The sequence below is a fragment of the Dipodomys merriami genome, unplaced genomic scaffold, assembly GCF_024711535.1.
Source record: "Dipodomys merriami isolate MVZ:Mamm:240054 unplaced genomic scaffold, mDipMer1.0.p SCAF_26, whole genome shotgun sequence".
In the NCBI taxonomy this organism is placed as follows: Eukaryota; Metazoa; Chordata; class Mammalia; order Rodentia; family Heteromyidae; genus Dipodomys; species Dipodomys merriami.
In genome coordinates, this window is record NW_027204048.1 from 20,835,646 (window position 1) to 20,861,758 (window position 26,113).

Sequence of the window (26,113 nt, forward strand, 5' to 3'; positions counted from 1 at the left end):
ATCTCTCATCAGGACACAGACCACTCGGTCAGCCTCACCAGCTTTTCTTCCAAGTTCTTTTGTTAAGTTCCTCAAGGCAGTTATGAGGATTCTGTGAGCATCTCCTTTGGGTAACATCTCTGTAAGAAAGGTACAGGAACGTGAAGGATCCCGGGATAACCAGCCCCCATATCCTGCTTAGGGTGACAGAAATGTGGAATCAGCTAACTATTCATTAATGCATCTAGAAAAATCCAGTACTTGCTTTCATCAAAACCCTAGAACAAAGTTTATTTATTTGTTTGTTTGTTTATTCAGGTGCCTGTCCTGGGGCTTGAACTCAGGGTCTAGGCCTTGTTCTTGAATTATTTTGTTCAGGACTAGTGCTCTACCACTTGAGCTACACCTCTGATTCTGACTGTTGTTTGGTCGTTAAGTAAGAGTATCATAGACCTTACTGCCAGCTGGCCTTGAGCTACATGCTCAGACCCAGCCTCCTGGTAGTTAGAATGACAGGTGTGAGCCACCAACCAGTCACCAGTCCAGCAGTGTTTTTGTATAGCAGAGTCCTGTCGTCCTTGCCGACTGATTGAGTAGTAAAATTTACTGATAATTTCATTCAAGTCAATTCAATTCACTATTACTGGCCTAGCAATTACATTCCACCAAGTTCATGTGCCATACAAATTTGACTGTGATTCTGAGCCTATCCTGGAGGAGCCATAGTCTTAGCATAGGAGAAATACACAGTTGATTGAGTATAATAGGTGTTAGATTAGGAAATGAAACACTGAATACCAGATACAGCATTCTCTACTTGGATTTCATGTGTTTGGATGTGTGTGCAAGGGTGGAAAGTTCTTAGTTTTGAGCTTTAAAATAAATGACTTTTCTATTCCTGCATCTCTTCTCATTTTCAGTCATTTTGGATTGCAGAATTCTTTTGTTCACTGAGTTTAGTGGAAATAGGAATATAAGCTCATTTGTGTGAATGTATTTTACTCAGGGGCTCCCTATGAATCAGAGTGCGGAGACTCACTCCTCATCTGATCGTGATGTTCCTTCATTCTTCTAGTGATCATTGTCCTGAAAGGCATCATCACCGTGGTAGCATGTTCCTCTTGAACATCATCATTGGCAAGAGGAACCTGTTAATGCTGTTATGTGGGTGTCTCCCGGCTGGTGGGTAAACCTCCCTGATGCTATTGAAAGGCAAATGCATAGAGGTCAATATTCTGATTTCTCAGGGGAAATGTGTGCATGGAGCATCGCTGTGACCTCAAAACTAGGCCTAAGAAATGGAATAGCAATGCTAGAAGTGACCCGACTGGTAGGCCGCACTTGATCCGACCAAATCGGCAATTAAATGTCACCAGAGAAGGAGTTGTTGAAAATGTTTCTCTAGTTCACTTTGGTGGGACACCATGCTGCCCGGAGCACCATCAGAATTAAGGAACTTGTGTGGATTTAGCTTAATTGAAGATTAAATCAAATGTCATCTTCCTGTTATCTCTGGGCTACAATTTTCCCAAGCACCCAGAACTGCTGGCTAAGTTTTCTTTTCTAATATTTCTGTTGACGTTGTTGAAATTGCACCCCGCCCTGCCTCAGCCTCAGCTTCACTGGGCAAGTGCGTGAAAGCAGGCAGAAGCTCAGCTGGCCGGAATGAAGAGCGCAGGACACGTGCCCGTTGAGAACCGTCATTGGGCGTCGTGACTGTTACACATTTCCACGTCACTCCCTGAAGCCGTCCGTTTCTCACTGTTGCTCTGGAGAAAAATGTGAACCACGGCATTATATATAAAAGAGCAGCTGGGCACTGGGCAGGGGGCGTTGAATTACCAAGTGGAGCTAGACTGTAAACTTGAGCTGTAGAAGAGAAGGGGCCTGCCAGCCCAAAATGACGAGCTAGGTAAGCCCATGCAAATTTCCAGAAGAGAGGAAAGTGGCCTTGTATTTCCTATCTTTGTATTTGCTTTCAAGTTCTCAGGTTCAGGAGTACACAGGGAAGGGGACAACGGAAGGATGAGGGAGAGGACAAGGGAGCCAACCCAGCAGCGATGCTCACAAGACAGCGTGTCGGGTACCACGTGGGGCCTTGCGGGGTGGGGAGGGAACGCAGGAGGAAAATTGAGGAAATGCACTCAGTACCTTACTTATGCAACTGAAACCCCTCTGGACATCACCTTGACCACTAAAAAAAAATTAAATAAAAAAATAAAGGAGGAAAGGAGGAGAGGGGTGAGGAAGCAAGCAGGCATCGGAGGGTTTGCGGGAGGAAGCCCTGTGCTACCGCTCTGGCCGGCTTGGCTAATGTGAAATGGATAACAAGTTACTTTCAATAACGTGTCAAGTTGTTTCCATCGTGAGTAGGATCCTAGGATGTGTGGACCTGGGCTGATAAAATGAAGATGTTGGAAAGAAGAGTTTTTCTGGCCTTGTTTGTCCCTTTGAGTCTAGTTGTCAGTGGTTTCTCCACCTTCATTAGCGTTTGTCGGTGGAAGATGAAGTATTGGATTGTGAGTTATGGACTTTCCGGCTTCATGATGGATTCTAGATGCTCTGATGGTGCATAGTGCCTGTGCTCTTGAAACTCTTGTTTTCTGGTGGGATTTGGGTAAAGTGAAAATACTAAATTATAATGGAACATTCATCTAGGAAACAGATGAATTCAGCCGCCACTATGAAGAGTTAACAAGTTCACTCGCCCTGAGAACATCACAGATTTTGGTATTGAGCTTTGTTTTGAGTCTTAGGAGTTTGGGGTGCTGAGAGACATTACTTAAGTACACGAGAGAATTTCAAAAGTCAGGTCCCGTCATCTGGTAGCAACATCAAGGCCCAGGTCACCTACATGATTTGCTAATAATTTGTAAACTAACCTAGGGCCAGAACAGTCCCATTGGTTTTGGGTAAGAGATTGTAATTTTCTGGGGAAATTAAAAGGTAATGCTCAAACCATGGCTGCTTGTACTTCAGCATACCAAACCAATTTTGACTTCCCTGATGCTATTTTTTCATACTAGAGCTCTCTCCACTAAATTGTATTTGATATTTTCATGGTTCAGGTAAAGTCACCCAACAGTATAATTATTCTACCCAAATTCTCAGAAATTAAGAAACCAACTTTCACTGTAAATGGTTCAATAATAAGAGGACCAAATGCTCACAGGGTTAGCAGATAGATGGAAAATTCTAGCCTGAGAATCTGTCATGACTTCAAATATGCATAGCCTAGACTAAAGTTATGAAAGGATAAATTAAAGTCTACATGCAAGTGATGTCAGCAATCTACAGAATCTGGCTCTCCAAAACAGTAAATAAATACTTTTAGACACTAGCGCAGTTTCCTCTGAATCCCTGACTCTGAAATGATGACTTACGGTTTCCTTTTTAAATCTACTTTCTTGTGGTTTATAGAGGTGATACACAGAGGGGTTACAGGAGTCGGGTAACGAGTACATTTCCTTTTGCACAGTGTCATCGGGTCCCTCCCTCTCTCCCAGTCCCTCCCTCCCATCTCCACCCTCGGTTGTACGGTTCACTTCCATCGATGTCCAGTGCCTCTGCTACTGCACTTTTTCTTCCTCTTTCCTCAGATTCTGTGACTATGCCATATAAAAGGTAAAGAATAGAGAATCCTTGGAAAAGGAAAAAAACAAACAAATGATCAAAGGTCCTTTGGAGTCTTTGGAGTTTGGTGTGTGTGTTATTTTATGTACTATGAGGAGGCACGTGGGTGTTGCACCTCTGTGATTCTCTCCTGAGACCATCCTCTTTCGGTCTCACTGTATGTGAGTATCTAGGATCCTGTGCCATTTGTCATATCCCCAGTTTGTTTTAGATCTAACTTCCCCATATTAGGGAGAACATGCCCTGTTTGTCTCTCTGATCTTGGCTGACCTCACGTAACATGATTTGTTCTAGTTCCATCCATGAAAGGACCACTTTTTAAGAATAGGCACTCTAGGCTGATCAATGGACCATTACACAAGGCCTGGCGCCCGGCTACTGTCACTGGTTTATTTACACGCAGTCTAGTATTGGGCGGATAATTGTGCTCAGTTTCTCTTTCTCACACATTTCCATTTTTATCACATTTGTCAGTTGTCCAGATTAATAGCTTTTTTTCCCCTTCAAACATTTGTGCAGTTAAATTTTCCCATGGAAGACAATTTTGACCAATAGATTTAAGCGAAACATTTTGGTTAGGCTTGCCCCTGGGAAACACATGTTCAGATTTGTCTGCCAGTGTGATCCTGCTGAAGGAAATGTTTCTCAGCCATAATTAGGTCATTGGGAGAAACGGCTGCTCTTGGAATGGACCCCTTGCTTTTGGATCGGTGGCTGCGTGGATGGTTCTGAAGTAAGGGTGCTTCTCCTTCGTGCCAATTCTGCAGATGCCTTCCTGCCCTCTCACCTTCTATCATGTGGTGGCATGCTTGCCAGACACCGTGGCTGCACCCTTGGACTTCCGGGTCTTTAGAGCTAGGTGCCAAAACAAATCTCTCTACTTTGCAAGTCATCTGGTCTCAGGTGTTCTGTGCAGCCACAGAAATTGGACTGAGATGTTATACTTTTAGAAATCATCCAAAATGGCACACACTGTTGTGGTATGCCCAGGATGATCCTGTCTGTTATTCTGGAATGCAGACTGATGAATGGAGCAGAATATAAGCCCTCCTGTGGCCAGGATAGGATAGTGGAGTACAATGAGAAGCACTTTATTCCTGCAGCCGCAGTGCCTGTGTCAGCACGACGCTAGCCCATAACCGGAAAACTTGTAGTTTGTGCAAGCCGTTAGTACTTTAGCGTTCCTCTTCAGACAGCTGGATTAAATTCTTACGTGATACAGACATAGTGGACTAATGTGATAAGCAACTAAGGTAATACAATATAAATATACATTTCTTTAAAGTGAAAAAAGTCTTTAGGTTTCTTGATTTTTCTTGAAAACTACAAATACTTAATACCTATTATGATAATATATATTTCCCAAAACACAGATAAAATTGCTACCACAGAAGTGTTTGGTGAGACTCCTATTTCTATTTCACCTCTAAAAAGCTGGGAATGGCACCATAACTAAAGCTCAGGGACAGTGCCTAGGCTTTGAATTCAAGCCCTAGGACCATCTCTCTCTCTCTCTCCCTCTCTCTCTCCTTCTCTCTCTCTTCCCTTCCATCCCTCCTTCTCTCTCACTTTCTCTTACACAGACTCACACAATAATAATAATAATAATAATAATAATAATAATAATAATGTGTTTGATTCATTGGTCTCATATAACAATTGCCACCTTGTCACTGTTTATCAATACGGATTACAACATTAAAGTCCAAGCAATATGTATTTCCTGACAAATATGTGAAGTATGTTCATGTATTTTTTATCTATAGAATGAGAATAAACTGCTAGATTATTTGTGTGTTGTGAGAGATAAATACATTATGCCTAACATTATGCCTAAAATCTAGAAAGATAATGAAGATTATGCAAATAGATAATGCATTTTACATATAAATTTGCATATTATAGTACTTAAATTTGAAAGTACTGTTTTACACATGTCTATATTATCTGTAATAAATATTAAACTATTATTATTGATATTGATTTAACAATATAGTCTTGGGCAGGCATTATTTTGCCTATAAGTGAATGTAGTTAGGAATAAGATAAAGTTGGTATTGGTTTTGAGATAGTCTATTATGCTATAGAAAAGGTATCAGAGAGTCTAATATTTTAGGAACACCATCAATTTTTTGAGTTGAAATGAAAACTCTGAGTAGATAAATTGGAAATGAAATGTATGTTCTTTTTGCAAAGGATCATTTGACAAGAACTTCAAATTTTTTACCATGTCTATAATAATATAGATAACAGAGATTACAATATAAATAGCAGGACCTGGGGACACGTCACAAAGTACCTATCAAAAGAACTGGGCCTCCTAGACATAAAATGGCTTATACACCAGGAAAACTCAATGTCTAATGCACCTATGTCATCTGAACAGCATGGCTACAGTTTTCAGCAGATCTAAGAATTTCTTAAAAATGAAAAATAGAATCATATACACAAGAGATATGAAATTAAACAATATATTTGTTTAAAGATTTTCCAGCTCTCTGGCTTCTAAGCACATGTAGTGTTGCATTGTCTGCTGTTCTTGTATTTAATGGAGCCAGGCAGCTAGTTTTGACCCATAAATTGTATATAGAAACTGCATAGAGTATCTATAGACTAATGTATTTAGTTGCTGGTGTAAAGTGTGAGCATGGTAACTTTATTCCTCCAGTACCCTGACCTGGAGTGTTTGGGAGGTTGGCTAGTACATCCAATATGATAAGTAAAACACTTCTGCTAATCCACCAATCGAGATGAAGTTGGGGTTATTTGTTAGTTCAACATCACCTAGCTGCGTCCTGAGCATTCTTGAATCTCTCTTATTCCCATTTTACCTGCACAATTCTTCCTAAAATTGTGATAACCTTTGTTTCAGTTTTCATTTTAGGCTCTTCTCTGCTTAGACTGGCTCACCATAATTTCCTTTTTGGTTCTTCTCTAACAGGCTAAGTCTCTTTTTAATCTACTCTCTTGACTTACCAGTCCTTCTCCACTTAGTAACCAGTGTTATTCTTTAAATACTAGTCATTCAAAGCGGGGCACCTGCAAGCCTGTCAATACCCAGGACTCAAAGCCAGCCAGGCAGGAAAGCCTGTGAGACTCACATCTCTGTCTGACTACCAAAATGTGGAGCTGTGACTCAAGTGGTAGAGCGCTCACCTGGAGCAAAGATTGCTCAGGGATAGTGCTGAGTCCCAGAAGGTCCAAGACGGGTAGACACACAGACAGACACACAGACACACAGACACATACACACACAGACACACACACACAGAGACACACAGACAGACACACATACACACAGACACATACACACACAGACACAGACACAGACACACACACACACACACACACACACACACATACAGAGACACAGACATACACACACAGACACAGACACACAGACACCCAGACAAATAGAAATACACAGACACACACACAGACACACAGACACACACACACTCTCACACACACAAATTTGCTGTTCAAGAAAGAAAGGGAGAGAATGAGGTCATAAAACTCAATGTATATTCTACAAAATCAAGAAAATTGAAGGAAAGGTTGAAGTTGAAAAGAATGAGGAAGAAAGATGAAAGGGAGGGGTGACATTGATCAAGAGTATTGTTGAGAGATAATGTAAAAACGAACCATTTATTTACATCGTAGTTTGCCTGAAATAAAAATTCTCTGTGAAGGTTAGAAGGTCAATTAAACAGACTCATCCTATCAAGTGGGGTCATAATAGTGATTATTTGGCCTGCTGAAAGCATACAATTTCCCCCCTTAACTCTGGTCTTAATCAGGCTTAATTCAGGCTTACCCTTTCACATTCGTGAATTTTCTTCTATGATGTCTAATTGTTAATTCTCAGCAACAATAAATCGTTCCCTAAAAGGCTCCCTTCACATGAGTATGTATATCTTCCTTCTCCGCTATTATGTTGCTTTTTATCTTTCCTTCAAAATGTGTAAAAACTTAACTTCTCTGTGTTGTATTTGTGTCTTTCTCCTTTCCTGTTTCCTATACAAACCAAGCCCCTTGATGGTAGGATTCACCATTCAATGCCTCCTGGTTTTAGCCCTCAGCTAGATAGTTAGTAAATTTCTATTGACTCAAAGATTGAAGGCTAAGATAAAGAAATTTTTCTTCTCCTAAACATTTGAAAATTAAAAAAAATATTTTCACAATAATAGAATTTTAAGGCAGAAATCAGGCACTTCAACTCAAAGCACATCAAGTCAGGTATATGTACGTGCTGAAGTAGACCATAATATTTGAAGTTATAATAAGAACTAGCAACAATATAAAATTTAAAAGGTAAAATAAAACAGCCAAGTCCTATTTAAAACTGTTCTTTCAGCTTATGAATGTTAGGATTGGTCATATAAATCTCCAATTATCAACAGTTTAAATCTCTTTTTTTTGACAAACAAAGCTTGAAAGCTTTAGCTATCAAACAGATGGCAAGTTCCATTTGTAGGGCTTCAAAAGTCACCTCCTGCCAAAAACACAGGAATTGGCTCAGTTTCAGACCTCAAAAAGGCATAGCTTACACTGATTTAAAAAGACAAATAATCCAGGATGTTTCCATAAGGGAAGAAAGTACCATGTTTTGACATGGATCTAGATTTGATATGGTAAAAACAACAAAAGGGGGGGGGGCTAATGTAACAAAATATAAAGGAACATTTAGAAGTTGTTAAGTCATTTGACAGTGAATTTATGCAGTCATCTACGGAATCCCAGAATTGTTATTCAGAAAATATATTCGTCTATATTCATTAGAGCTGCAGAAACAGAAGTCGACTTTTGAGTAGTGAGTCTTTTGGTCTGGGCACCATAGAGGTGATTTAGAAGTCAGGCAGCTTCATTAGAAATAGAACCGGATTAACAGTCAAGAGAGCATATGATAAACACAGCTGAGTCTGAAGAAAGGTACTTTCCCTAGGTCCTAGTTTATTGACTTCAATAGCAGACGGAAATAATACCATTTGTGCACTACGGAGATCCAATGAACGCTGAATCAAGTTAGATATGTAAAGGCTGCTAGTGGAGACGGAGTTTACAGAAAGGCACTGTATTATTGTAAAAATCTGTTGTAATATTTTCCTTTGGCTTCTATGACTTGGTGCTGTGCATGGTGTAGACATTAGAACTGTTCTGTTTTCTAGGTGTCATATATTTGGTAAACCTAATTGGAGGCTGTACTAAGACTTCCTACCAACACTGGACAAAGGGAAAAGAGATGTGGGGGAAATCGTTAGTCAGCTTATCCTGAAGACTCACTTGCTCTGATGGCTGCAAAAGTTACGGTACATCCAGACTTGACTGCATTTAAGGAGGTCTTACCACGCCACCTGGGCAGCATTGGCAGGGATTCTAGGCAGTAATTAGTGTCAAGGACTCGTGCATTCAGAAGCCATGTGAGGTGCTGTCCCAGGGAATCTGAGCCTGGAAAAGATCGGGATTAGTTGAGGAAGTTCATGTTTTGTGGCACAAGGCTGTGGATTAAGCAATACCCTAGTCAGCATTCCAAAGACCAGAACTCTTAATGAGCAGTCTGTATTGGAAAGCACTTTTTGCAGACTTTTTCCTGACCTGAATTAGCAAAAGTTTAGTATAATATTTATCAATTTGTACATTATAACAAAGTACAAGATTAGGGGACTTGTCACATCATATAGATTAGAGATGAGTTCTGTCATAAAATGTTTTCAATGGAGGTAATCTCCCTTGTATGAGCCCTAGTTTTTTTCCTTTTAAATGTGGTCTTTCCATAGCACATTTCTGAGTTTTTTTTTAAAAAATAATATTTGTAAAGGTGTGTGAACCAAATTAAAAGCTTTGTGAGGCAGAGGCAGCCATCTCTGCTTCTCAGGAGTCCTGTTTTCATTGAGCTTTCGTACAGAACTTTTATCGTAACCTCCAAGATTTGCACACACTTGAGGATTGGCTTTGCATTTCTGTGATAGGCTAAATTGAGGAAGGTTTGTTGTTTGGTGTTTGGCTTGTGGCCTCCACCCTTGGTCTCCTGGCTCCGTTGCTTCGGGACCTGTGAATCATGAAGTAGGAGGTCATGTGGGAACCTGCTTTATGCGTCCTTTATGCAGAAAAGACCCAGAGAGGAAGCGTCCAGGGACCGCCTTCCAAGACAAGCCCACTGCTTTTTGAAACCGGGCCCCCTCCTACTGCCTGGTTTAGGATGAACTCAGTGCTTGGGTTCATCGTGATTCTGTCACCTCTCAGCAGTGCCAGGACATCTCAGCCTCTCAGGACTAGCCTGGAGCACTGTGAAGGGAAGCTTCATATCCAAACTATAACAAGTGTTTGATTTGATAGGCGTTCCTCCATCCTACACTTCAAATTCTGCTAAGAAAGCAAGAGAAGCAGATTGCATCATAGAATAGAAAAGGCGCTCATGGTTGAGATGCAAAGTATTTTAGGTTAGGAACTCGGTTGATGAATATTATTATATAGTTGCTGTTGGCCCATTCTTTATCGTTTTGGAGGGGCAATGTGCTTAAATTTTGAATCTTACGATTGTACCTCAGCTTTGTAGATATGAATTCTATTGCTGTTGTATTGTTTCTAATACGTTTTAGCGAAGCAAAAATGTCCTCACACTACTAAACAACATCTACTTGCAAGTGAAGAGGGAACAAAAGCTCATAAAACTGTAATAAAATATTTATTTGTCTTCGGCAATAGGATTAATTTTATCACTGTAGATTTATGACCCCAGATATTTGTTGGTGGATATTTAATATATCAAAATAGCAGAACAAAGAGCTTGTATTAGGAAACATGCTCTGAAACTCACGATTTACCAGGGAAAAACCAATTTTTTGCCTTTTTTTATCCCCCATAGGACTTAATAAAACAGCAGCGAAATTGAATTAGCTTGGCACAAAGTTTAATTGCCTGACAACAACTTTGATGATGTTTCTCCTTTACTATTCATGTATGACATATTTTGCACGTGTGGATTCCTTGGACCCCCAGACTGACTGGGGAAGTAAAGTCAGTAGAACTATAATGTTAGTGCCTGGGACTCTTCCATTTGACTGCCCCTTCTTATCACAACATAGGAAAAGCCCACTGCGATGACCTTTGTAACAGGGAAAACAGGTTTGTATCCTTTGCTGCCTCCTCTGACGCTGTTTTGTTGAAAGCCCATCTCTAGCATTTCCACTGCCTTGGGACCTTGAGATTCTGTGCTTTCCTCACAGTCCGTCTATGCGTCTAGAAGCTCCTTTTTTTTTTTCTTTTTTTTTTTAATCGTGGAGATAGCCCCATAGCAGAAAACAGAAAATCATAAAAGGACGTAGTAAATCTACAACCTTCAGATAGTATCTGTTTTGAAGTGTGGCTATAGCTCTCCTTCTGCCAATGTTTTCTTCCCTTTATCCTTTGAGATACTGGAAGAAGTGGATACACACTTGGGGGGTTGGAAATGCAGTCTATTGCGACTACAATGCAGGCGTTAGACGTCTCTGTGTCCAGGAGGTTAGAAGAATATAGTCTGCCAGCTGGGCACCCACTTTAGTCTCCACAATTCAAGGAGTACAGCACTGGAGGACGGTGCCACTAAATCAACGATGTGGCCATGGAGTTTGAGCCGGGGCCTAGCGCGGTTCTCATCCATAACGCATTCAGCGCAGACCTTCCCAGGGACTGCTGTGAACTTCCAATCAGAGCAACATTCCCCAGGGGGTGATTGAGGGTGTATCATTGTTATAGAAAGTAATTTAGTGAGTGAAAATGTGTACCAAGGAGGGGAAGAAGCTAACCTTTCCCTGTTAGTTTCATTTAGATTAGAAAAAGATGAGATTTATTTCCTTTTTCCCATGTTCATGTCTCCTGGGGTCTGGATAATTCATGGTTTTCAAGTATGTTATCAAGAAAAGCATTTGCTTTCCTTCATCCTCTTATTTGCTCTTGTCTTATATGATTTTGGAAAGAGGAACCTATGTATATTGATATGAGACTTGAAGAGGTCAGTATTTTTGAGCCTTTGAGCCAAATCATATCCATCACTGGCCAGTGAAGATGTGAAAAATATCATGAAGGATTTACCTGAACTGATTGACTACACTGATTCATTTCAAGTCCAATGATGAGGTTTTGGGGTGGAAAATTCCACTCCAGAATTTAAAAAATTGGGAATCCATAAAGCCTACATAAGTTCACGGCAGAAAATGAGATTATAAGCAAACATTTTATTATATGTTAATCAAAATAACACAGTTCCATGAGTGCTAATGTTTATCTGTGTCCCTCCTATCTCCTTAACACAGTGGCCAGCTGAATTTATTAATAAGGAGCTCATCACATCAGAACCTCTCAGTTAAAGAAAGGATTGAAAACTACGTGCTATAACAGTAAAATCCAATTGCACACTACTCAAAAAGTATTGGCAAGTGAGTTGAGGGTGTGGCTCAAATGTTACAGTAGCTATTTAGCAAGTGGAGGGCCCTGAGTTCAAACTCCGGTGTTGCCCACCCCCAAAACAATGTAAGAAAGAAAGAAAGACCTGGTAAGAACAAATGATACACAAAATTCACTTAAGTAAAAAGTAGCAGCAGCAATATCAAGACTAAGTGAAGTAGATTCAATGCCAAGTGTATTAAAAGTACCCACAATACCTGTGTTATTTATTATTGAAGAATGGCACAATATTCAAAGAAAATATATCTTGTAACTTTTGTACTAAGTAAACAAATATGAAAATTTATAAAATAATGAAAAAATGTGATTGGCAGAAGTGCATAGCAAGTTGAAAGAACCACAATATTAATGGAAGATGAATATGTTTTTATAGTCCTGAAGAGGTCAGTAACCCACAGGTAAATTAATAAATTTAGCCAGTATCTTTTGGAGCTTTAGTAATTTCTGTATTTCCTTCCAAGTGCTCATTGAACATTTCAGAAAAAGGAAACTCAAATGTCATTCAAAATGCAGTTATTGCAGAAAATACATTCTCTGATCGTTGTAAAATATAAGAATAAAGTAATAGCAAAGATGAATGTAAGAATAAAGTAATAAGAAAATAAAATGAATAATAATGACTTCCCTCCAAATAATAATGACACCCTCCAAACTTGTCAGGACTCTTTTCTAGTTCAATATAGATATGCTGCTTCTATTCTTCCAGCTCCTTCATGCAAACGCCATTGCCTGTGGGCCACTGTGTTACACCCTAGACCCACTCCCTGTCTCCTCATTATGGTCTCTTTCTGCCCTCCTTGTAGCCAGCTAGCTGTAGACCCTGCTGACCGAGGTATTTGGTTAAAGTCCTGGAACGCTTCCCTGCTTACCCAACAGCCCACATTGTTGCTACTATTAGAACACCAGAAATGGTGTGCCTTTGATTATTTTATCCATGTACCTCATTTCAAAGCATTTCTTGGTTCTCTAGCACTTAAAATTAAAACTGAAAGTGTTGCTGAATAAATTCTTAGACCAAGAAGACTACACGTGGAAATGATGCAACACGTAGGGAAATGTCATACTTCAAATATTTTGGAATTCATGGGAGATTTCCAAAGTTGCAGTGAGAGGAAAACATGTCTCTATGTGTGCTGGAAGTTAAAGCCAAAGAGTAAAGAAGATGCACATTTAAAAATGGATTAAAAATGGTACAAACATGAGCATCTAAAACAAAGCAGGGGCTGCAAACTAGAGCGGAAGGGCCAGTGTCAGCCAGCAGACTTGCTGAGCATGCCTGCGGTACCCCTTCATTTATAAACTCCCTGTGGTTGCTCCTGAGCGGCAGGAGCCGTGTTGCGGTTCACTATGTCCCTTCCAAAATGTAGATGGTACCAGTGCCGCAGAGTGAAGGGGCTGGGCGTGGTTCTCTTTTCTCTCGTTATTGGGAGTGAGGACTGCATGAAATGGCTTGAAGGTATCACTGCATCAACGATGGTTTATTTCCACTTTTTATTCTCTGCATTCTCACCAGGCTACCCATTCCAGAAGAGCATCCATTTTGACAGCTCTGCACTACTGCAGTAGATGACAAGATACTGCCAACTTTGTGACTTAAAGCAACATGAAGTTTTCTCTTACTGTTTGGAAGGTCAATAATCTAAAATCCGTTTTACCTGCGAAAACTAAGTTGCTGGCAAGCTCTAGAGAATGTGTTTGAACGTGGCTATTTTCCCCTACAACTCATGTTGAGGCTTCATCCCTGGACTGGGCAGTAGAGACAGCACGCTGGGCCTGTAGGGGGTTCTGGACCACAGGGGTGGGCAGCCGCGTGAGCAGATTCACATCGGAAGCAGAGGGATGAAGCTGTCTGGTGTCGTTGGAGCTCCAGCCCCAGAATTCTGAGATTAGTCAAGCTCTTTGCTTTACCCTAACTAAGGCGTTGTGTTGGAGCAGTAGAGCAGGGGCTAAGACACCTGTCTCTCCTATTGGAAGAAGGCGTAGCAGCCAGCATCTTCGTAGGCTTTTGCTTTCTTGCTGCATCTTCAGAGCGTTTCTCTCCAAACAGTGGGATCACCCCGCCCGTTCCCTCACACTGACTCTGGTGCAGTCTCATGGGAAGACTGGTGTGAGGCCATCATCCTGGATGAGGTGGCTCACGGGTCATCCAGGATAATCTTTCTCCACAGATGTCCACAAACACCTTATGGTTTTGATTGTGTCATATATTTGCTTCTAGGAAAATGACCCCTACCTAGGACAGCTAATGACAATTTCACTTATGGAAGCATCTACACCAAATACACTAGAACTCGTTATTCAAAGGTGCCAGAATATCAAAGTATATTATTTTCTGCAAAAGATTTGTCTTTAATATGCAGAACAATATATATTATAGTTATCCACAAAATTTAAAGATGCAATCTTGTTGCACAACATTAGAAGAATTAATGAAATTTATAACTTGATAATTTTGAAGTCTAGTCAATTATACACTAGTACACTGTTGTACAGACCAAAAGTTTAAAATTAAGTTATTTATTGTACCTGAAAATTCTCATAGTGATATTAAAGAAAGGAAACTAAAGGCTGGAATTGGTGGCTCACACTTCTAATGTTAGCTACCAAGGAGGCTCTATAGTTTGGAGCCATCCTGGGCACACAAATCCATGAGACTCATCTCTAGTTAACTAGATAAAAAGCTAGAAGTGGAGGTGTGGTTCAAGTGTTGTTAGCGCACCAGCCTTGAGTGGAGAAAGTCTACCAAGCAGGCCAACACTGGCGTGCACTCGAGCACGCACACACACGCGCACACACACACACACACACACACACACACACACACACACACAAAGATGACAAAGAAAAGAAGAAAGATCATGAGGGGGAAAAGAAAAGAAAGTCATTGGGAAATTGCATTTATTATCATCTCAAATATGTTTAAACATTAAAAGTGGAGATAGAAACGGTATTAAAATGTAATAATGGGTCTTGTGGTTTGTGAAGTTATGAGTATTGTCAAATTTTCTCTTATATATACCTACTGCTATTACAATCAGAAGTCAAAAATCATTAGAATTATTGAATCAGACTCCATCAATATTGACTTGGTTATGGGGCTAAAAAGATGTGTAACTGCCTGAGAAAGATGAATTTTCTCATTATGCATTGCTACATGTTACCAGCCTCCGTGCTCTATTTGTCTTTTTCTGTTTGCCTTTTGTTCTCTCTTTCCCTACCTCTCTCCTGCCTCCTTCCCCCTTCCCTCCTAGCCTTTCTTCTTTTCTTTCTTCCTTTTATTTTCTCTCACGGGCACTGGGTGGGATGATGAGCCATTCTCTCTAGTAAGTAGACAGAATGATAATTACCTTCTAGGTGATCTGAGAGGGTGAATATCTAGTAACTCAATATAGTGTGCATTAAGATGTTAAATCTTTCCTCATATCTTTAGTGAGAAATATGTCCCTGGAAAGAGAGGTTATGTCTGAACAGAGAGAAATATTCTGCATACACAAACAACAAAAGTAAAAGGCCTATATATCAAAAGTCCATTTTTCTTAAACATGTAATACAGTATGTTTCTCTTATCTGTACCGTAATATTTATGGAGTCATTAGTGCTTGCCAAAAACAAATAGTACACGTGAACCAATCTTACTCTTTCTCTTCTAGCTTTAACAGTATACATTCGTTATTGAATTTTCATTAAAATCGAGCTAACAATTATACATTTCATCTGATTTTATTACTTTTTGGATTTGTTCAAGGCAGCAAGACGTGGTGCCTGAAAATTGGCAATAAAAATCATCAATCGTTAAGATATATCTGTTTATTCACAATTAAATAAATCAGCCTTTTAATCCCTTAATCTACTCTAGAAGCTGAATAATTGAGCTCGAACAATGATTGTTGTATCTGATGCAAAGCATTTGGGGGTCAGAGTCTCAGAAGAGAGATTTTCATAGTGTATTTGTTTGCTCTAATTCACATAATTGGTACATTAAAATGAACAAATTAGAAACAAGCAAGCAGAGGGTGCTGGATTAGCAGGAGTCTTAAAAGCTTTGCAGCTTCTCATATAATTATCGGGGAGGCATGTTTAATTAGCATAACACACATTAGTAACAATTAAACATACTCAAGGCTGAGAAATTAACTCTTTGATCATTTAAAGTTGGCATTTTAATTTTAAAATACCCTTCTGCCCAGCAGAAACATTATTTTAGTCCATTAGGATATTCTGATGGCATTACAACTTCTAAAATCGCTTCCTATACCACTGTAATACATTAATTTATAGGGAGGAAGTCGCGATTTTTATATTGTCTAGAGATACATATATAAGACTCTCGTAAATGTGAAAGTTCAGTACTCCAAAGGATGAAGACGCACCTACCGTCTCAAGTGTTTTTCTGAGCAGAGTGAAAACTAGAAGGGAGAGACTTAAATAGTCGCTCCATTTCCTAATCCCACATCTTGTACCTCAATTGAAAAGGGTTAAGAGCCCATTAAATTCTCTCCTTGGCCCATAAGCTTCTTTCCAGTACCTTTTCCTGGGTTGTGAAGAAAATTTTCTGAAGGTGAGCCATTAAAGATTAGTGTACTCCTGGAAATCCTTGACTCACATCCTGAAACACGGGGTCATTTTAATTATCTATGGGTGAAAGGCAGTGGCTTGACCTCGGCTGACTTTAGGTGACTCTTATGATGTATAACATTTTAAGGTTCTAAAATACCGGCTCCCTCATTACAGGGTGAGAAATTGCTGGCTTTTCTCCCTTTTTGCTTTTGATTTCTGGTTTTTTAAAATCTGGTTTCTACTAATGTAGTTAGTCAAATTTCAATGAATGATATAATAGAGAAATAAAAACCTAAAAGGCAAGAAATAGGGGCATTTTCTCATAAGACCCCTATCTTTGGCTAAAGCTATTGAAATCATGCTCCACATTTATCACAAGGGTAAGAGGATGAAGAAACTTGGAAATATGAAAGCCTTTTCCAATCATTTATTTTTCAGAAACATTTATTTCACAAATCCTTTTGGATAATGTTCTGATGGAAAAGATATCGGACTTGATTCCCCTTCACTGTTAATTATATGTGTAACATTTTAATATATTTGACATGTATGTTATAAAGTGGCCCTGTGTTGTTGATGCAGTGCCGATGACCTTGTGCAGCGACATCTAGCTACAAGGGGCTGCCAGCCCTTTCCACAGCGAGGCTGTGAAATGAATCCACACAAAAACATCGAAGGTCTTTATTGTAGTTCTCGGGCTTGAAAGTTCACAATGTTGAGTGTGATTTTTTTTCCTCTGAGCAAGTCACACATTAAATACAAATCATTTATCATAAATCACTTTTAAGTTCGGGATGTGATGACTATCAATGCAGAAGTCACCATTGAGTCTGTATATCTGCCTCTGTCTCTATCTGTAAACACTTCTGAAGTTCTCAAAGTATAGGCATTTAAAAAAGGGTATAGGCCTTTAATGCAGCTAGCTTAGCCAGCCATCAGAACTGATGGGCTGGTTCTCATCTGCCACATTGTTCAGCTTTGTATCACTACCACGAAATGCTTCAGGGAAGATGAAATTGCTCGGTTTATCTCTGGAGGCTCAAGGGCCACTGGTCTTGGCTTGTTTCTTGGTTGTATTACATCAGGTGCTGCCATGTGAGCAGGCCCGAGTGTGCGAGCAGAGGAGCCGCTGTGACCAAAAGCAGGGGTCTAGAGAGCTGGGCTGGGCGGGTCAATCCTTATGCTAGAACTGGGTCCCTCCCAAGAACAGGCTGGAGTGAACTAAGGCCTTCCCTAGGCCCCGCCCCCGTGAGGTCTCACCCCAGGGAGCGCGCCAGCTGCACCTGACCTGGCCAGGCACCTGGCCTTGTGCACACTGGCGTCCTAGTCCATAAGGACCACGTGGTCCCTGGCTGCTGGAGCAATACCGTTACTTATTCTTTTCTGGTAGGTTCTCATGACTCATCATAAATCTTAAGAGAACAAGAGCAACCTCCAGGATACCTACTGTATTCTATTGCAAAACACTTGACACAGCTGAGCCTAAGACCAAACGATCAACAGGCAAAGAAAACGATACGGTATAAACAAGCACAGGAGGAAAGCTATTGCTGTTATTAATCATTAGCGTGTTAAAAAAGATCCACAGGGAGTGATAGACATGTGAAAAATGTACATCATATGTTCTTAGGAAGATGCATACTAGAATAACACGAGGTAACACCACACGGGTATTACAGTGTTAGAGTGAAGTAGCAAAGCGGAGGACAGAATAGCAGAAAGACTCCTTTGCTGCTGATAGATGGCAGAGTTATGAAGTTACACTGAAAGGTAGTTTGACAGTTCCTTCTTATGTAATCCTAAATTTTTATTATTTGGAATTTATGCAAATGAGTTAAAAACTTAAGTCCACACAAATCAATACTCACAAACTATGAGTTTTTTAAATAATAGTCAAGACTTGGAAACAACCAAGATTGTTTTTATCCACAGGTAAATGGATAAATGAACTATGACATATTCATATGATGGAATATTATTCAGCAATAAAAAGTAATGAACTATCGAGCCTTGAAAAGGCATGGAGGAAATCTGACTGCATATTTACTAAGTGAAAGAAGCCTATCTGAACAGGTTATATCGTATGCGACTCAACTTACATGAAATTCAGAAAAAGGTAAGATGATTGAAGCAAGGAAATGGCAAATCCTTATGAGAAGATCAGGGAGGGAGACAGGAAAATGGATAGGTAGAAGTAAGGTGGATTGTTAGGGCCATAAAACTATTGTATATGAAACTCTAAGAGTGGGCATATTATCACAGCCACATGGTACATAAAAAGAGTACCCCTAATGTAAGACTTGGACTTTAATTAAACTGTGTCAGATGGGTTCCTTGATTCTGTCAAATACACCACACTAAAGCAAGATGCTAATGACAAGGGAAACGGAGAAAAGGGCGAATGTGTATATTAAACTCTTGCACTTTCTGTTTAATTTCCCTGTAAATTTAAAAACTGCTTTAAAGTCTTATCTTAAAATAGCTAGACCTGTACACAAAACCTTCTGCACAAATAAAGGCAAGTATATTTATAATAACTCCAAAGAGAAAACATCCCAAATATTCATCAACTAGTGAACAGTTGAAACAGATCAACAAAATGTGCTATATCTATATGATGGAATGTTATTGAGCCATAAAAAAAGAAAAAAAAACTACCGATACATTTTACAGCATTGATAAAACTTTATAATACACCAAGCAAAAGAAGTCACTTACAGAACTCCAGATTATATGATTCAATTCGTTGGAAATACTCAGAATAAACAAATCTGTAGAGATAAAATGAGATAATGTTTGCCCAACTTTGGGTGAAATAGATGAGTGTTAATAGTTTGTTTTTTTTTTTCTTTTGGGGAGATCACTTAAAAATGATTGTGGTGATGTATGCACAATTTGATGACTATGCCAAAATCTACTAAATTATTTACTTAATAGATGAGTTTTATAGAAAGTTACTTCTATCTCAACAAAGCCATAATTTTTAAAGCAACGAATGTCCTTAAAAATATAAAAGCTAATGCACATTTTAACAAAATGTGTTCATAAAAAGCAATCAAAGGAAAATCCTAAAACTAAAAGAATAATAATAATTAGTGAAATTAAACAGTACTGTGCCTTAATGGTACATTAATTTGAAATATTAAAAAATATGGAAGGCCCACCAAAAGTAACCAGGCCAAAATTTGGAGGAAAAACAGAGAGAGTAGAACAGAGAGATGGGTGCATAAAACATAGAGAATAAATATGATTGGCTGGTCCAAACCGTGGGCTCAGAAGCATGGAGATTTCTTCAAAGAGAAGATTAGCTTCTGGAGTCCCAAGTAGAAAGGTTGAATTACAGAGAGACAAGAAGAATGATGCACTACTGCCTGGATAGGTTAGCCATCGCTGGATTCCACGGCACGGCATGTACTCAGAACAACGCAGTGCCAGTCGTGGTGAAGATGCAAGGGTAAGAATAGGGGCCCGTGCCCTGGGATGCAAGAACCAAGGACATCAACTGGCCACAGGTAAAAATGTTCTAGGGATAGAAAACTCTCGGCACCTGGCAAGAAAGCATCATAGAGTGCGGGAGAAGACCATTGCTTGAAGTTAATACATATTATATGATGCATAATTATAACAGTACACAGTAACGCACAATGAATAAATCTGTGGATTTCAGTGAGCCCATGTGAAAGATGACTTGGCCGTTCTTCTGAACGTTAGTGATGTGAAGGGGTTCTGCTAATATTCGGATGCACCAGAACCACAAAGAGAATGTCTCACAAAGAGCATAGGGGGACTGGATTACTTTGCTCCCACATGGTTACTGGAATTCATGCCGGTGTGAACTCTGTGAAGCTAGCATTGCCTGCCTGCTCACACTTGACAGTGTCCCACTATGAGAAGGAGTAGCTCGAATAATGTATGGTGTGATAAAAATGCCATGGAACCAGGATTAGGGTTTTGATGTCACAACAACTACAGAGTTCTACATGACAAAATACAATCAAAGAAACACACTGAAAGGTGTACTATGAATAGGTGACCAATAGTGACTCGCCGAGCCTCGGCAGCAATATTGGGAGAGAAAGAGATCTTCTGGATGCGTCAGTGAGAACTTAAAGCCCAGGTTAAAGAATACAAGAATGGCTGCAATAGAAAAGGTGGGGCTTGCCAGTCCCTCCCAGGTCCTTCCCAGGGCTCTCCGGGAAGCCCGGAGTCTCTGTGAGACAAGCTCACCTCTTTTCAGCCTTTGGAGAAAGGGAGAACGTCAGTTTCTAGATCAGAACTGAGCTTTAGGAAACATCCACACACACTCTGCAGCAAATCACTCTTAAACAATGGGGCGGGAACCAAGTAGGAAAGCCGGCCAGATGCGTGCGTAGCCTTGCACTTGACTGCTGTGCTCGCGGGAATGACCTGGTGTCAGGTGTGTGACCCTTAGAGGCTGAGGACGGGGGAGTGAAGGGGGGGCATCTGATGAGCCACCCGTGTGGAATTATTTATAGTCCTTGCTGGGAAACATTAATTAAGAAACGTGAGGCTGCAGGCAGGAGCAGCTCCCGAAATTGTGGCTAAATACCTCGGCTAGTCCTAAGAAATCCTGTGGACAAGTGTGTCTGGGCGAAGCTGACAAATGGAGTGTAATAAGCCAGGGATCCTGACCTTGTCAGCGAGCTCACGGAGAGCACTGCGGAGCCGCAGCAGAACCTACTGTGACTGGGCGGGAGGCTGGACTGGAATCTTCCACAGATGTTTGTGTGTGCATGTGTGTATGTGTGTATGTGTATGAGAGAGACAGAGACAGAGACAGAGAGACAGAGAGAGAGAGAGAGAAACAGAGACAGAGAGAGAGAGGAGCAAGAGAGAAGAGAGGGGAGAGAGAGGGGAGAGGGAGGAGAGAGAGGAGATCTGGAGACTGGTTTACTGCTGCACTTAGCAGAGAAGGTCACCGCCAGCAGGGCAGAGACTGCTTTGCTCCTTCCAGAGCAGAAAGGGATTAAAAAGGGCAGAGCTATCACTCATGAAGCAGAGGAATGCGACACTATGGATCCTGTGATTAATCCAAGTGTCTGTGATCCCTCAGCTGGCTTCCATCCTGAATCTGAGCTAGAGGCACAGGCGGTACCCGCCTCTGCCCCCCGCCCCCGTCTGATCAGTCCCATTCTCTGAATAGATGCTTGGTTTGTCAGGACTGGGAAGGATGAGTTGAGATGTGGGCATGCAACATTTAGACCAGCTCCTTTCCGCTCTTTAGATTAGCTTTAGATAAGTCTTTGGTTTCATACCTTTCCATACACAGTGGGCTTTTGGGGGGCGGGGGGGGGGAGATGAGGGGTGGGGCGGATGGGAATTGTGGCTGTCCCAGGGCTTGAACTCAGGGTATTGTCCCTGAGCTTTTGTGCTCAAGGCTAGTTAGTGGCCTGCCACTTGAGCCCAGTCCTGCTTCTGGCCTTGTGTGCATGGTTCGTTGGAAATTAAGAGTCTCAGGGACTTACCACCTGTCTGGGCTGGCTTTGAGCTGCAATCCTCACATCTCAGGCTCTTGGGTAGCTAGGTGTGTACAGGAGTGGTTCGTTTATGTGTTTGGATCTCTGAAGTGGTGCTAACACAGCATGCTGGCACATTGCCCCAGGAACCCCCTTCCCCCATCATTAATTCAAACAGTGCATGCTTTCTGTTATAGGCCTGAGTAGTCGTTTTCTGAATTCTTTTGCTCTGGGCACGATGGATAAACCCACTGGGCCAAGAGAAAGCATTTCCTCCACCAGCGTCTTGGCACTGACCTCTGTCTGGCCTCGTGCTGCGGAGGAGCTGGGAGTTTGGGACTCGGAGCCACTTGGTAGGGTGGCATTATACCACTGAGTCAGGTTTTGCACTGGTTGTTTGAGCACTGACCCTGAGCTTGATCTATCTACTTCTTGGGCCTCCTGTGCTCACTGGGATTGTCTGTGTAAACCGTTAACCCCAGCCCCCCTCCATGGCGCCTCCTGTGGGCCGGCTTTGCAGTCCCCACTTCTGCCTAGAAAAACGATTTTCTTTTTATGGATGCATATGTGTGCCTGTGTACAAGCACGTGTGTGTAGGTACATGTCTGTGTATATGCACACACACCTGCACCTGTATACATACATGATGTTTACATACATGCACGCGTGCATATGTGCATTCACAGCCTATATCTATGTACTTATATATTGACAAATGTTGTAGAGAGGAGGGTGCAGGGCTATTAGAAGCAAAGTGAATTTCAACCCTGCCCCTAGCAGGTCTCACCACAAAGGGCAGGCAGGGAACTGCAGCCGGGGAGCAGGGGCTTTGATCCTCTCAAACTGCAATCAACAACTTGGAGTAAATTAATCAAGCAGCAGGGCAGGGCGCCTGGAGGAGGCGTCCCTCTGTGATGGTTTTCTTTGTTTTGCACGCCTAATCTCATCAATGTTGCACTAGGCACAATGCTGTGCATTTGTAGTCTCAGTTAATCATAGTTTTTTTTTTTAATGTTCCTACTTCACTATTTTTGCACTCCCTTTAACCTGGTGTTCAGCTGGACTTGAGCAGCAACATCAATGTCCAGCCACATGGATTCAATGCCAAGTGTATTAAAAGTATCCACAATACCTGTACTTGTTATTGAAGAGTGGCACAATATTCAAAGAAAATATAATATCTTGTAGCTTTAAAGAGACAAATATGAAAATGTAAAACATAATGGAAACACGTGATTGGCACAAGTACATAAGAAGTTGAAGGAACCACAATTATTAATGGAAGATGAATAGCTACTGTATAGTCCCGAAGGGATGAGTAGCCCACAGACAAATTAACACATTAGCCAGTATCTCTTGGGAGATTTAGTGTTCCTGTATTTCCTTCCAAGTGCTCATTGGGCACTTCAGAAAAGGGAAATTCAAATGTCATTCAAAATGCACCTATGTATATGAACATGCTCCAGCTCACTTTTTCTCTCTTATCTTCCTCCTTTTCCTGCCTCTCTCCTTCTCTTCCCTAATTATCTGACTATATCCCTATGCAGAGAAACAATAGCTTAAAAATTGCTTCCTCTGTCTCTTCAAAAGTCTTGTGAGTAAGCAGACTATAGCATTGAGTTTCTGACTGTTGAAAGTCGTGTGAAAATCTGTGATTACACAGTCTTTAAATGATGGTGCAGGGACTTCCAGCTGCACTTTCTCTCTCTCCCTCTCCCCCTCCTAACAATTTGTTGGTTCCGTTGCACTTGTATTCGCTTATCAATTGCTCCCAGAGGACAACTGACTTGCTCTCTTTCGTTTTGCAGTGATTATTCCCATTATCTGGAATGCCCTTCCTTATCATTCAACTCCCTTTTGCTGGACCTTATTCAGCTTTCCCCTTCTTCATGTGACTTCTCTTCTCTGTAAATTGACACCCCCGTTTCTCTCTACCCACAGCTGCAATGGTCTATATACTGATTTACTCTCCATATTCTTTGTTTCTGGATGACATGCCAGAATGTTTATACAGTTGATCCTTCATTTCCCACTCGAATATAGGCTTCACAAGGTCGGGCCGTTTGTCTCTCCTGTCATAGATGCCCCTACCATCGATAGGTCACAGCACACCTTAATAGATACAAGCTTTCCAAATACTGTCTGGATCCACTGAAGAAATCTCACAGCAAACTCACTTGTGTCCACGTATTCCATCCAGTCTTCTAGAAGAGAGAGACCTGTACTGGTTTCTGTGGCCGAGTTTCCAGCCTCTTCTTCCCACCACCTCACTGTCTCCACTTCAGCGCAGGATTTCTTCTTTTCTTGGTCACCGAGAAGTGTCCCTCTTTTCTGGAATCATGTATTGCTTCCCTACCACTGTCACAGCAATGTGTCTAAACATCGACAGAAGTTTTGCCATCCTTTTGCGTCTGTTTACTCAGGGCTCCTCGTACATTTGGGAACACGGACAGATGCCCCTCGTGGTGCATAGGCTTACTGGACCCTTGCTTCCGACCGCTTGTCTAGGGTCCCAGCAACTGCTCATCTCTTCTCCTTTTCTAATTTGCTCTTGTTTTGACCTGGAAATAGCTCTTTCTCTTTCCATTTGTCTGCTTCCTCTTCCTTCTTTAATGAATGGAAGTTCATGTTTTGACATATTTGAGTTGCTAAATAAAATAAAATAGAAGCAGAAATAGTTTATGTTTTTCTTACCTGCTCCCACGACCTAAGAATGCATCCCTTTGGTTATAACCTTGAGTTTAGTCATCCTTATCCCCTAATGCATTGTAAATTCCACTGGGGAAAGAGATGTCTGTCCACTTTATATCCCAGGGTCCTAGCCATATCTAGTGTCTTCATTGGATAAATGTTTACCAAAGCATGTTACAGACCTACAGAGATGCTTGTTCTTATGTTTTTCCTCTTAAAAGATAGTTCTTTTGAGTTGTGAGTTTCCATAGGAAAAAAATCAGATTTCCAGCAATTCAGTTTAGTAGAAACACAGCAGACCTGGTGTGTCAGCTAGAAACGGTTGTAATTGCATAACTCCAGTGATTAGATCTTAGTGGTTTAGAATAGAGCCAGACCAGTTACTAAAGAAACTCTACTATGATGCTGTAAGGGGCAGGAGGAATCCAACGTAAAGTTAAAATTTTAGTGATTAGAGAGCAGATACAGGTCAACCTTTTCTTGGTTCCATCAGATGCAGGAAATTAACGGCCAAGTCCGTTTTTCTGGGAGAAATAGAAATGTATGTGGAAGAATAGAGATAGAGGAAGAAAGAAAGAAAGAAAGAGAGAGAGAGAGAGAGGGAGAAAGAGAGAGAAAGAGAAATGCTTTAAATAAAAAAATTAACATTATCTCATATGGTCCTATGTACATAGCCTTTGACCTCCTCTGCTTGTCCTAGACAGGTACTAGTCACTGCAAACAAGGGAAACCATGCGAGCTATGTTTCTTTGGGCCTGCTTTACTTCACTTAATACGTTTTTTTCCCAAGTCTTTCAACTTCCTAACAAAAGAGACAATGTCATTTTTTTTTCTGATGGAGGCATAGAATTCCTATATATACATATATATACATATATGTGTGTGTATATATATATATATGTATATATATATATATATATATATATATATATATATATATCCTTTTCTTGATCCATTCATCTACTGAGGGGCATCTGGGTTGGTTCCATATCTTAGCTATGGTAAATAATGCTGTGATAAATATGGTTGTGCTGGTAGCTTTGGTATGACCTTGTTGGTTGATCCTTTGGGTAAATGCCCAAAAGTGGGATTGCTGGGTCATAGGGGAGCTCTATGTGGAGTCTTTTGAGGAACCTCCATACTGCTTTCCAAAATGGTTGAATAAGTTTACACTCCCACCAACAATGCAGTAGGGTTCCCTTCTAGCTACATCCCCTCCAGCTTCTGATGTTATTAGAGTTCTTGATTATAGCCATTCTAACTGGGGTGAGGTAGTATCTCAATGTTGTTTTGATTTGCATTTCTTTTGTGGCTAGAGAGGCTGAGCATTT

At 40.8% G+C, this 26,113-nt stretch overlaps 1 long non-coding RNA gene across 1 annotated transcript in view; it reads left to right on the forward strand.

Moving 5' to 3' along the window:
- LOC138836851 (uncharacterized) overlaps positions 1–26,113 on the forward strand; it is a 118,950-nt gene that overhangs the window by 89,401 nt on the left and 3,436 nt on the right. The window contains exon 3 of the long non-coding RNA XR_011375092.1: positions 18,547–18,730. This is a non-coding gene — a long non-coding RNA (uncharacterized lncRNA). The remainder of the gene's footprint in view (positions 1–18,546; positions 18,731–26,113) is intronic.